Raw genomic sequence first — 13,188 nt, forward strand, 5'->3', positions numbered from 1 at the left:
GCCTTTGTCATGGTTTCTTAACCAAATGACCTTTGCCACCAAACCCAGGCAGGAACCATTCCAACCATACAATTGAAGAACTATGCAGCAATCTTATATTTCATCTTTCTGCATAAGTACAGAAATGAATGCACTTATGCAGCAAAATGCTAGCATTTGCAACTACCCTGACACTATCAAAACACTTAACATTCAAACAACATAATCATAAAATCACTTAGCACTAAAAATTACTATGCATTATTTAATGAGTCTAGTATTCCCATTAACTATAAGCACAGGGTGTCTGAAAAAAGTGTATCCATACTGTAGTCATCAGGAATAAGAAGACATAGAAAACAAGAAGCAAAACGTACTGCAGCCACAATACACACTTACTGTCAGTGGTCAAAACATCCATCATTAACATCCTGGCACTCATTATAGAAGCAAAGTACAAAATGATAAAAGAAACCTTCTTCTTTTTGTTTTTTGGGTTTTTTAGGTGCCCAGTATATACACACCCATACACGTGTACACACTAACAAGTTTTGTAAAGGGGGGGGGGTATAGGACCAACAACTAGCACCGCATGGATGGCTGTATTCCCACTCCCACCCTCACCAGGGTGGGCAGACCACACCACAGGAGCAGCAGCAGACAGGGACTTCATTTTTTCCTTTAAGTCCCTGAATCAGATAAGACCCCACTCATGGCACCCCTGCTGTTCTCAATGGCATGTCCCTTCCCCATGCATTCCCCTCTTCTCCCACCTGATGCTATTGCTCCCACTTGATCTCAGGACAGAGGGGAGCTCCACAGCCACTCTTGCCTAGCTCCAGTCAAGCTGCATGGAGAGCCCAGATCAGATGGGGACAGTGGCCACAGTGATGTTAGGCAGGTTCCCCCTCCCACCCTACTCCTGGGCTGGCAGAGAACACTCCCAGCTGGGACCCCTGGTCAGCTGACCAGTGCTCCCAGCCTTCAGAGCACAGTAAGTTCCCTTGGCTGGAAGCTCTGATCAACCAACAGAAGCCACGGGAAGTGCAGTGTGCCTCCCCGCAGGTAGAAACCCTGTCAGTGTTCGAGGCTTCCACCAGCTGGGAGCCTTGTCAGTAAATCAGAGCTCCCAGCCATAGAGGTGCAACATGCACACTGGCAGCAGGGAGCTCCATCACCTGACAGGGCTCCCAGCTCAAAAGCTAAGACTGCCAGCACAGGGGAAGGCTAGGATCATGGTCCCAGCTCCTCCTGTACCAGCCATATGACTTTAGGGGATCTGATGCCCAACCCAGAATCACACCTCCTGCCATGCACATGTGGTACAGCAGAAGGCTTGATTATTGCAGTTGCACATCAGATCCCATCACACAGTTTAACAAGGATAAGTGTCACGTGTTTCACCTGAGGAGAAAGAATCATCAACACTCTTAGAGCCTGGGAGGTACCATTCTAAGTAGCACAACTGCAGAAAGGGATCTCGGAGTCGTAGTTGACTCCAAAATGAACACGAGTTACCAATGTGATGAAGTAATAAGAAAAGCTAGCCACACTCTTTTGAAGCAATAAGTAAAGCTAATTGCACTCTTTCTTGCATAAGTAGGTGCATCACAAACGGGTCTAGGGAGGTGATATTTCCCCTCTATGCGGCACTGGAGGCCTCAGCTGGAGTACTGCATCCAGTTTTGGGCACCGCACTTCAGGAGGGATGTGGAGGGCCTGGAGAGGGTTCGGAGGTGGGCCACTTGTCTGGTTAAAGGCCTACAGAAAAAAACAGATGTGGACCGATTGGGAGACCTGAACCTCTTCAGCCTCCGCAAGAGGAGGCTGAGAGGTGATCTCGTGGCCACCTACAAACTCATTGGGGGAGCCAGCAAGAAATAGGGGATACAGTGTTTACCAGGGTGCCCATCAGGGTAACTAGAAATAATGGCCACAAACTGGAAGAGAGCAAATTCAGACTGGACATCAGAAAAACATTCTTTAGTGAGCGTTGCCAAAATATGGAATATGCTTCCAAGGGAGGTGGTGCTGTCCCCTTCCTTGGAGGTATTTAAAAGGAGACTGGATAGACACCCGGCTGGGGTCATCTGACCCCAGCACTCATTCCTGCCCAGAGCAGGAGGTCGGACTCGATGATCTAATAGGTCCCTTCCGATCTGAACATCTATGAAACTATGAAACCTTTTTTTCAACATCTGTCAGGAGCCTACTAAATATGAAACTCAATTATTTTTATGGTACTTGTCCTGGCTCTGCTTCGCTGCATAGGAACTTGTAACATCCCTGGCCATTGAGATAAATAAAATGTTTGAAGATGATTATAGTGTTGTTTCTTCAGTATGTTCCTGATCACTACTAATATAATTAATATCCCTTCCTGCGAGGTGTTTTTGTCGATAGGATTTTGTGATCATTTCAGACACTAATAGGGGTCTAAAACAGAAACACTAAATCGGAGATTGCTGATGGAAAACAGAAGAGATTTATGAAGCTCTGACAGTTCGTGAGATGCTACATAAAATACAGAGGAAGTAGTTCTTTGCTTCATGAAGGTTATATTCTAAGGCCAACATTTTCAAGGGTAAGCTTCTAACTGTTTTTTCAGAAGTGTTGATCACCCACATCACCTCTGAAGCCAATAGCAATTCTCTTAAGTGGCGTGTTTAATATTGCTAAATTTAGCTACTCAGGTCCAAATACAGCAACATAAAAAAGTAATATGGGTGACCAAAAAAAGTTGATCAAAACATCACAATTATTGGTTTTAATTTACAAGACTGTAAAAGCATTTTTGTGGCAAGTGGCTTAATGTTAGTTTTAAAGGAAGTATTTGAATAGCAAATTAAGGAAGAATTTTAATTAATCCTGAATATGTAGGTGTTTATATTGTGACTAAATCCAAACCCATTATAAACAGGAAGTAAACACAGATTGTTGCAAGAAAGGGGGTTTTTTTGTTTCTTTGTTTGCTTTAAGTTTTCTTAAACACACACATTGTTGGGAATTCACACATCTGTTGCCCTATTCAGGATCAAGCTATACGTCACTGTGTTACCTTTTACACATGCAAGCGCCTGACACTGCATGCAGTTGTATAAGTGGCGAAATGTGCATCAGCACGAAGAAAATGGTGCTGGTGTGCTTTCAAACTAAAATGCCTTGGAAGTGCTTTAGTTCAAAAGCACACCACTGCCATTTTCTGTGCGCTAATGCACATTTTGCCGTTTATACAACTGTGCGCAATGCAACAGTGTGCACCAACTCACATGCGGAGCAGACTCGAGTAATCAAGTCTGCTCTAAAGGGGCAGATCTCTGTCACACCGCAGCACAAAAAGGTACATATATAAATGCCCACTATGAGCTGGCAGGAAGCTGGACCATCATAACAATCAAAGACCTCTTGATCCTATGAGGAAGAGAATCACAAATTCTCTCCAGCTAGCCCTTATGGCAAGTAGAATGGCAGGTTCTGCAGGGAGCCACATTCCAAGGCAAGATCACCATTACACTTATCTTTGGAAAAGTTGGAAGGACAAAATAGAAAATTAAAAGACAAACAGATTATCCCCTAGTGAAATCACCTTCTTTTCCTTCTGTTCATTCAACCATAACAAATATTTTGAGAAGCACAGAAGTCTTAAAAATGTGTACTAGTCTGCTAAAGTGTTACTGGCTTGAATTTGTTTTTTTGGTTTTTGTGGGGGCAGGGGGGAGTTGCTTTTGAGAGTTGCTTTTTATTCCTAGGCACTTCCATGCCAATACCCCCACTGGCCATTATATTCCATTCTACTAGACAGATGAAAGCCCTCTCCATGCCAACACTTAGATTTAATGCTTTAAGAAAGGATATCACTCCAGTCTCTAGCTTGAAAGGTACAAACATTGATTAAATACTTGAGATACTGATAAAAAGATAATGTTTGAATTCAAGTAAAAGATATGTACCAAGATGGTCAGAAAGATATGAATATTCAATGTCTTGCAACATGCTTGAACCAGAAATTATATACAATTGAAAATACCAGTTTTCTAAAAATATGATGTCTAGTATTCTTTCTCCAACATTGGCATTTCTCAAGAAATGTGACCTAAAGATACTCCAGTCAAGACATGAACTTTAGTTTTTTGAAGTTAGCTTTAAACTTAATATGTGCAGATAGACTTTAAAACCACATGATAATTTCAAATTTTATAATCCTGTGCTGTTCTTCATAATCTTGCCATTCAAAATAACTTAATCTGAATTGAGGATGCATTATTGTTATATTGGTAGCTAATTTACATACCTACTGAGTTTGTTTTTCTTCAAATATTTCATCCTCTTAAAAAAAAATACTCATAACATAGGTGTTGATAGTTTGAAGGAGGATGCTTGCTTGGTTTACATAATTTGCATTTCATTATTAAGTTTCAGAACTTCCTGAATTCTATTCTTCAGCTCAAACAACAAGATTCTTTTCCAAAAACACTCATTTTCATTTTAAAAACTTTTTCTATACATTCAGATAATCAGCTACAACAGGCCCACAATAATTCCCTTGTATCAGAATCATGCAGGGTTGAATGTCAATATTCAAAGAAGACATGTCAGTTAATCCCAGATAAATCAAGTCTTGATCTGGGACATAATCCTTAAATATGCACTGAAGAGCAGCTTTGAACTGATAAATCTATAGAATGCAGAAATTGGAATTTAAGGCTGAAAATGAAATCATGCCTATGAATCATAAAGCTGTAGCACACCTATATGCTAAAAGCAAGCCTGTAACTTTTGAACTAAATTTAATTCCATTGACTGTTTTGCAAACAATGTATTTCAGGGATTATTAAAAAAGTGAGGTGCAGATAACATCTAGTACAAGTACGGAAAGCAGTATCAAGACCATTTTCTCATATAGCTCCTTATTTCTGACCCTCAATCAATCAGGTTGAATCCAGAGACTCTGAGCAGAGCTACTGCCTGTCTTAGGGTACCAGACTGTGTGAAAAAGGAAATGTTAGTCACCAGACCAAAAAAGTGTCTCTAATTTTTTTTTTCTTTTTGCAAATTTAGTTTTCATCAAGGAGGGTATGCATTATTTGCAGTCCCTTTTATCACTAAAAACTGTTACAGATTTATGCACTCTCTCTTCTCTTACACTTCTACAGCTTCTTTAGGCTTGAAAGCTAACTGAAGCATTGGTGACATCAGTTGACTTGTATATTCAGAACCCATCATCAATTCTATTCTTGGCAAAATGTATGTAGTAAGCAATGCTGCCTGCCCAGAAGTCAGTTGTCAAGTTCTGAAAAGCACTTAGCAAATGGCCACACATATCCTTGCCTACAGCATGTTTAAGTTTAGTACATTTCACTACGTACTTGCTTACAGTAGAAAAATCGATTATAAACTCCAAAACTAGTATACATTGGTATTAAATTATTGATTTTTCTGAAAGACAAAATGTCAGCATTTATCAAAATGACCTCTTGCATTATAAAGTGTAGTACTATGAAATTAAATAGAAGAGGTTAATTTTATCCCTCTTGTAACTCTGCTGAAGATAGTGCAGTTATTTCAAATAAGAATTTCATTTAGAATGTGTAGGACTAAAAAAAAAAAAAAGAACTTTATATTTTTTTCATATGTCAGACAGGCAATAATTTTCTCATTCATGACATAGGAATGATAAACATCTTGGGTCTATCAGAGTCTAAGGACTCTTGTTTTCTCATTAGAAATGCTCTGTAGCACAGGTGGACTGACACATAACTCATAAGAAAGAGTTGAACCCTTTTCTGAGGACTGCTTGCCCTTCTCCGTTGCATCAAATATCAGTCCCTGGGTCTTCATATCAAAGGTCCCTCAAAGCCTCTCCCCACCTTAGTAAAGAGAGGTTGATTCCTGCCTCTCATCCGCCCATTGTGTCAGCCACTAAACCACACACCTTTGTGCTTGCTCCCACACTACCCCTCATTCTTAGGAGAAGCTCCCCTTAAACATCTTTGAAATATCTTTGGATGGTTGAGACACTTGGCCTTGTGCCAACAGTGCATTCAGGTGTACAAGATAGTTAGCGACATTCACACTCATGTCCAATTCCTTAGACATAATAAGGCACCAATTCATAATTTCCATTTTTTGGAAATAACATTTACTTTTAAAACAATAATATTACCATAGCGCTACTATTCAGAATTTACACAGTGCTTTTCATCTATTAAATACTCTATAAATATCACCAAACATTAAACAGGCTATCAAATAGATAGGAAAGGGAATATCAAGATTTCTGCATTACATGAAACAGGACACACTTCACAGCAGGTCAATTTACTTTTTTTGGAAATTTTTATCAAATATGCTTTGGAGAGTTCCATAGGTCACTTGGAACAAGAACATCAAGAGTTAGCACAAGTGACAGGAGCCTTCTTTGTACTGTACTACATGCATGACAATCTATTCCACAATATGGACAGATACACATTCTGAATCTGCACTTGTGGTGCCATTATTGCTACATAGGGGGAGGTTTTTTCCCTTCCTCTCTAGCACATCTGATTCTCCATTAAAATGCACAGGGTTCTTAATCTCCCCTAGAAGTCCAAACATGTCTATGCATTTTAAATCAACAAAAGGCCAAGGTATCAAGCATAACTGCATGCTACTTAAGGCCTCATAGAAGATTTGCAGCAAATTTCATATTAGAAACATATAGATGCCAAACATCAGAAGAGAGCCTGCTAGTGAGTTGGAAATGCTACCTAGCTATGTACCAATAAATACAATCAAGGAGAATACCAAAGATGTTGAAAACTATGGTATTCCAATAACCAAGCACCTCTAACCTGACCCACCACTTAGCATTGTGCAGCAATGCAGGCTGGTGCGCAAGTTCTATTTACGTGCTAAAATGCCCCTAAATATTTGGAGAGAGAGCTCTAAACATACTGATCATCTTTTTTACGCAGCTATATAAGTGAACTCTTCTCTTCCAAGACTAAGCAACATTTAGAGGGGCATATGCTACTCTCACTTAAATGAGGACAATCTTCGACTTCACAAAAGTCAAAGATGTAAATATTGGGATGTGTTCTACCTCATTCCAAAATTCTCATCTCTCAAGTTAAGTGTTAGTGGTAAACAAGTGGAGTCATATAGAATGCAGACAAAGAACATGAACAGCATATTTTTGCCTATAATTATTAACTAAACATCTATCAATTTGAATCAGCATCGAGCAAAGCAACTGACAAATAATACAATACGTGGCAGCAAAGCTACGTATAAAATAGGCACAAATGGAAACAATAAGCCACATTGCTCCATCCATATATATATCTATATATAAATAAAATTTCTTCCCACTTTCCCACTAAGCAAAATGGGACAACAATCCCTGGGGCACTCTCCCTGTGATTTCCTCCCCTGGACTACTTGAAAGCCCTCTTTGGGTCGAAAATCATCATGACAAGGCTTACAGCCCAAATTTGGCAGAGTCCAACTATATCATGGAAACCCCCTGCACTTCATGCACAATGTTCTCAGGCAGCTGCCAGCAATGAAAACTCAGATAATACTGGCTCTGCACTAGTGCGAATGAGAAGCCCCCCGAGCCAGCATGTCACAGGATCTCCACACCAGTGGCCCTAATCTCTGAAAAATCATTGGATTTTGTGCAAATTTGAGATTCTTCAAGTTTCGTAGTTCTTGTGGCAGGCAAGGTTCTTTGGGTAGATGTGATATCTTTTATTACACCAACTGAGTAGCTTTGCAAGCTTTCAGGCAACAACCACAGAGTCTCCCTGTGCCTAAAGAAGGTTCTTTGTGCCTGAAAGCTTGCAAAGAGCTCTGTTCTGACTTCTCAGTTGGTCGAATATCACATCTACCCAAAGAACCTTGCGTGCCTATGTCCTTAGACCAACACAGCTACAGTCAAAAACCCTGCATAATTCTTGTGGAACACTGTTCTCTACAGAACAATTTTGATGCCATGGCTGATATGTTGTGAGTTCAACAACAACACTCTAGACACTCCTGTGTTGAACTAACAGTCATTTATTATTATAAGTCTCTGGAATCATATCCAGGGTGGATCTTAACAGTTGCCCTCAGCAGATGTATGCATAACTTACACTTGCTCTGCCTCTGACCTGACCCAGTCCAGTCCTGTGGAGGGAGAACCACCAAGAATGCCCCTGGCTCCTCGTGGCAGAGAACCAGGAGTCCCCAGTGCTGTAAAACTGCCACAAAGCCACTGAACCCTGCGGTGCTGAGCATGAGGGCTTTGGCCTTACAGGGACAGTACAAGGAAAACAATAAGACACAACAATGGGAGACCAATGAAGAAAGCAGGACCTCACGAAACTTTAATTTCCACAGGGCCCCATCTTGGCTTTCTCCACAGGAGAGAGCAAGCTCCAGCCCTCTCTCTGCTACCAGTATCCAATAATATTCAAATCCCAACCCCGCTATTTGAAAAAAAAAAACAGCAACAGCAGCAGAAGAAACAAACCCACTTCCTTGTCACTTCTTCTTCAGGCTCAAACACATCATAATTGTAGCGATCCATGCCGGCCTGAGACGTTGAGGACTCGTAGGAGGTAAATGCAGGTGCACATGCACCGCCTGAGATTGGCCTTGCACCCCCTGGAAACCCCAGCCGCAAAACCAGAAGTGCACTTCTGGTTTCACCACTGGTGATTTCAGGCTCAGCGATCAGCTGCTGGGGTATCCCCCCTGCCCTGGTTGGTGATCTGGTGCCCCCCCCGACTCAGGAGGCACCAGTCGCCCATGACCTGAGAAATCGTTCTACAAATATTTTAAATTCTTCTCTCTCCAGAGTCCATTTCCAATTATGTCATTCCCATAGTTATTTTCACTTTGAGAAAAGAAAAAGAAGATGAAACAATAGCTTTTCTTACAACAAAAAAGCTTCTTGCTGAAAAATATGTCCATGCAGTGTCACTGAAGGTATGCATGCCACAATCCAAAGATGTGACTGCAGGTCATGCAGAGGTACCCAAGCTAGCTAACTCAACTTAGCCCTGTACTGAGATCTATGTTGCAGTGGTTACAGTCTAGCTGTCCAAGTATATATCCGCAGTCCCAGATGAATTTCCACACCCTGTCCTAAATCACCAGGAACTGTGTTTTTACCTTTTGCTTGCTGCTAGCTTTACTATGCCTACACAAATTGCAGTCACATCCCTAAATAGATATACACAGAACAATAAGTACAGGTTGAAGGGATCAGAGACAAAAAACTTTACAGCTCTATAAATGAAATATATATCTGCATTTCACTTAATGAAGTTACTTGAAAATATTCTCCATCATATTTTTCTTCTCTCCACAGGGTTTCTCTTTACAACTGCATAGGATAGTATGCAATTATTTATTGGATTTCTTTTATTTTTTTTTGCTCTAAACTGGGGCAACCAGCTCATCACTTTTCCTAAGATTCTGTATGTTTTTGTCTGTCCTACATCTTTTATAGGCCTGAACCAATCAGTGGATGTAAACCATACATCAAAAGCAACTGTTTTCATAATGTGTTATAAATATGAAAATATCAATAAGGAGTTCAATTTAAAATATTTTTACACTAAATTATGTTCTTTACAAGCTTCATTATTCAGTTAGGGATACCATATTTCCTCTCCTAGGTTTCAGCACCAAAGATTGGATTTATATGAGTTAACTTCATCCTACCTTTTCTTCATACATTTTTTTTAATTTTTGCAAGCCACTCAGCCAGCTTCAACAATCAAAACAGTGTCAGATTCACTGCCTGCATCTCATGAACTCTCACAAAGCTGGAACATTTGGGATACAAATATAAATTTAGCAAGAATGCTTAAATCCAAACTAAGAAATATAAAGCAAAATTAGTCATTTTAATTTTTAAACATTTTAACTGATATAAAAATTATCTTTTGTAGTTGCTTTCATTTGTTTTTTTAAACCTGAAGCACCTGCATACTAAGCTGAAATCAAAACAGTAATACGTCTTTAAACATTTTTTTTAAAAACCTATTACAGAAGATGCTCTGTTTAAATAATTTTTAAGCTCATCTCTTCAAAATTAGTCATTTGATGTTTAGAAGTATTCAAACTACTACTATGGAAGTCAATGACTTCTCTGGGTGCTGGATACCTCTTGGGGGGGAAAACAGAAATAATGTATATTACCTACAGAACTTTGTCTAAACTTAAGAAACATATGTTCCAAACTAGAAATGTTCCTCACAGGTTACACCACATAATACCACAGGTAGGAATGAAAAGAAAGGGATATCCATTAAAATAACAAACACTAGTTTGTCTAAAACAAAAATTAATGTACTTAATATTTTGATGGATAAGGTGGGGTTTTTTTAGAGTAATCTTACCTTATTTCAACTGGTAGAACCTGTGTCAAAAAGTGATCTACTCCAAAACATTTTCATCAGCATCTTCTGCACATTTTCTGATTTAAAAGCCACATCCACTACTTCTAACAGTTCATTAACTGATGTGTAAATCCAAATGATGATGCTTGATGTCTTTATTCATTCCCAGTTTCTCCTATCCCAGGTCCCAGTGAAATATCCACAGTTGAATTAAGCAGTAATGCAGTACAGCTCTAAGGTGCTTTGGCAGCCATCATGCTTCTCCAACACACTTTGACCTATTCAAAATGAGACAAATGAGTCTTAGTTCCAATACATCAGCAATACTTCACTACAGTAACTGCTGCTCTATTCATGGATCAAAATACAAATAACGAAGTGACACTCTTAGGAATATTTTAGCTACACTTTACATTCAGAAGGTGAACAAATCTGTAATAAAAGTAATAAACTCTGGTAAAATCACCATGCAGAAGTATTATCAGAGAATTCAGAGAGTTACTGTTATTTTGTGCTTTTAGTATTGTGCGAAAATGGTTTATGTATTTTTCTACATGTTGTATAACCTTACATCTTGGCAAACCCTAAGGCAACAGGACAAGCAGCTGAGAGGATCTGTGAAGTCTAAAAACATTTCAAAATCCCAGGAATAGAATGGTATGGGAAGAAATAAAGCCTGAAGGTACCTGAAGAAAGTAGGACATTTAAGAGTGCACCTACTTAAGAGTGCATGTATGACTGCAAAGAAAGTATGAGAGAAAGCACTTGGCCAGCACAAAGCTAGGGACAGGAGAGGCTCTATTTCCTTGCCTATAATAGCTTTCTCTTATTGTTATATATCTTCTCTTGTTGTTACAAGGAACACTAATGTAGCCAAGGCCTTGGTTGCATTTATTGTTGAGACCTGAATCTTCCTAAAACAAATGACAGAGCAATTAAAGACAACTGCTTGTATATGCTTGTATACCCACTGCCACCACTGATGTGGTTCCTTCATTAATAACAATAGCAGGAAAATATAGGGGAGAGGGCCATGCTGGTGCAGATAAGGGTTGCATGTGTTGAAGAGAAATGGAATGAAATGCTCTGTTGGTTCTGCCATGGGTGGAATGAGCATGTGAGAAGAAAATAAGCTTGTATAAAACAGAGTAAAGGGTGATGCACACATGTGGAGAAGGGGAACAAGGGGAACTATTGTTAAGGAGGAGAATGTGTGCAACAAGCCATGTGTGAAAGGATAATTTTGGAGGGGCCATGAGAAAAAAGTGCTTACAGTTGGACAGATTCTAGAGGGCCCTAAGCTTATCTGTGTGCGCACATTTGGGGGGAAGATGACAAAAATCTCATGAGATGTTTTGTGGAGAAAGCAAGGAAGTACATGAGCGGGAGAAATTTTGGCCAAGAGGAGGAAAAGGGAGGTTGAAGAATGTGTGGCAATAGATGCAGACTGGAAAAGTACAGAGACTTATGTAATACAGGAGAGAAGGAGTGTGGCAGAGAGGGAAGGAAGAGAAAGGAGTAAAGGAGGAAGAGAACATGACAGGAAAGGGGGAGAAAGGTAAAATGGGATAAAGGGAGGGAAGAAGCAGTTCTTATTCAATTTTTCTGTTAAAAAAAAGCAACAGATGAGAGTAAAATAAGAGCAGAAAAGCACAGGATAAACAAAGAAACTTTTCAAAAGTTGCCATACTGAATAGAAAATGTAAATGTCAAAAATATTACAATAGAAAAGGAATGAAACAAAAGATGAAATAAAGTAGGCTGCTGGGAGTCAAGACTAGTTCACCTAAATTAGTGGCTAGTGCTGACCATCTAAACTCCACTCCAGCCCCCAATTCTCTCTGCCCCCAAAAGCTTCAATCAAATGGTCTCTCTGAGGGTCCCCAAATTAGTTATACGTCCTTCTACACACTGTGCATGCCCTTCCTTATCTTCATTAGGGAGGTCCAATAATTACCTGGCACTCCCCCAGATCCGAGCCCATCCTTCCACAGAATCGCTACAAACCTCTCACCATCCCCATAGCTCTCTTGTTCTGATAACTTCTCAGAAGTTTTCTTACTCAGCTCTTTCTTCTCCCCTCCCCTCCCTGCCCAGAAAAATATATACCCAACCTCTTCAAGATCCTGAACAAAGCAAATCCCAAGCAAAGGGGCACAGGGGGAGATGCAGATCAGTGCCCACCACTGTTACACAAGCAGATCCAGAGGGGCTGAGCTGCAGTTCCAACAAAGAATACCTGCCTGTGCTCCTAAAAGCATGAAGAAATAGCGGGGAGTCTGCCAGTCCCCGGCCTTCTCCCCACTCAACCCCTTCCAGTCTCACCCAAGCCTGCCCTAGAGGGAGAGAAGAAAGAGAACAGAGGAGCCTAGACGTTACCTACTCCCTCTTGAAAAAAAAAACTCTTGAGAAGGAAATGCAGGGACCCTGTGGCCAGACTGAGGGGCTGCTGGCTCTCAGTGGGGAAAGTTTGGGGGGGTTTCCCTCCCGGGGAAAGCTGCAAAGCTGAGCTCACCCAAAGGAAGAGAGATGGGAGTTCATCCGAGTTTCTCCTTTTGTTCAAGTTCCCTGAGCAGACAAAGAGGCAGGCAATGGCAGCAGGTCCCCCCCAACCCCTTCCTGGTAGACCCAGGGCCGACACTGCCTTTTCCCCTCCCGCCAATTCAGGCAGCATCTTGCACTGCCCCCCATCCTCCCTGAGCCTGGGCCCAGCTCCCTGCAGGACACCGCCCCGTTGAAGGGGAGGGACGAGCCACCTCCCAGGCCCTCCTCTCTGGGAGATGCCCCTCTTTGTTCACAGCCCCTTCACAGCCGGGCGGGGGGGGGCAAC

General features: G+C 40.8%; 1 long non-coding RNA gene across 1 annotated transcript in view; it reads right to left on the reverse strand.

Annotated features, from left to right (window-relative positions):
• The window catches only part of LOC112547967, a 31,308-nt gene extending 18,299 nt beyond the window's left edge, over positions 1–13,009 (reverse strand). The window contains exons 1-2 of the long non-coding RNA XR_003091757.1: positions 12,874–13,009; positions 10,359–10,636 (exon numbers count right to left, since the gene is read on the reverse strand). This is a non-coding gene — a long non-coding RNA (uncharacterized LOC112547967). The remainder of the gene's footprint in view (positions 1–10,358; positions 10,637–12,873) is intronic.
• Positions 13,010–13,188: the final 179 nt, after the last annotated feature.

This window comes from Alligator sinensis, unplaced genomic scaffold (genome assembly GCF_000455745.1).
Source record: "Alligator sinensis unplaced genomic scaffold, ASM45574v1 scaffold1147_1, whole genome shotgun sequence".
Classification (NCBI taxonomy): domain Eukaryota; kingdom Metazoa; phylum Chordata; order Crocodylia; family Alligatoridae; genus Alligator; species Alligator sinensis.